This window comes from Mastomys coucha, unplaced genomic scaffold, assembly GCF_008632895.1.
Source record: "Mastomys coucha isolate ucsf_1 unplaced genomic scaffold, UCSF_Mcou_1 pScaffold11, whole genome shotgun sequence".
Taxonomy (NCBI): domain Eukaryota; kingdom Metazoa; phylum Chordata; class Mammalia; order Rodentia; family Muridae; genus Mastomys; species Mastomys coucha.
Window position 1 is genome coordinate 6,381,588 of NW_022196893.1, and position 1,064 is coordinate 6,382,651.

Consider the following 1,064-nt stretch of genomic DNA (forward strand, 5'->3'; position numbering starts at 1 on the left):
CTGCCATTCTGGTTAATTCTACTTCCTGCTGGTCAGCAAGGCAAGACCACGTGACTCTTATCTACCGTCTGTGCCAAGTGCTCTGTGAGGTCTGTGTTCTAAAGACAGCAAGTGACTGCTGACCAGGAGGGTAAGTTGGGGGGAAGTTGGTAGAGATTGACATAAAGTAACAAATAGTGGCATTAGTCTTTGGGGCCTCCGCCCTGAAGGAAGCATCCTCAGCCAGAAGCAGAGAAGGGCTTGTCAACAGGAACAGGAACCATGAGAGGGCACTGCCCACGTGACACATGTGGTTATGGTCCCTGGCAGGAATGTTTGACCAGGTGCGGTAGTTCATCTGCATGGTCAACCTGACTGGATCACCTAGGAGACATCAGGTGTGTCTGCAAGGGTGTTGCCAGGGAGATTTAGCTGAAGAGGGGAGACCTACCTAAATGTTGGTAGCGCTGTCACACAGGCTTGGGTCCTAGACTAAATTCAAAAGGAGAAAGCTGGGCCATCGACACGGCTCAGCAGGTAAAGGCACTTGCTTCTCACAGAAGCCTGACAGTTTGAGTTCAGTCCTGGAACCCAAGCTAAAAATGGCAGTGGAGACCCAACTCTTCAGAGCTCTCCTCTGACCTACCCCCTGCCCCCAATGCAGACAGCAGCACTAGAGACACACATAGAGGTCTACAAAGAAAAGCGTGAGCTTTCACCTGTCTGCTTCCCAGTTACAGTAGTGTGACCAACCATGTCACACGCCCCACCATGCTGGTCTGTATCCCGTCAAACCAGCAGCCAAGGAAACCCTCAATTTGCTTTTTCAGACAGTTGCCACAATGACAACTATATAATGAGCTTAGCTGGTCTCTTTCTAGAAGCTGAAACAACACTGTGTGTCTCTGGTGCCTCCTGTGGCACTGGCCTGGCCAGGTTTGCTGATACACTATCAGGAAGTGCAAGCCAGGGCTGCTGTTGGACCAGGCTGCTTGTACTGCCCCTCCCTATGGGACAGAACCTTCCAGGTAGAGATTTTCCCACACTGCACTCTCCTTATGCAAGCATCCCCAGAAGTATTTCAC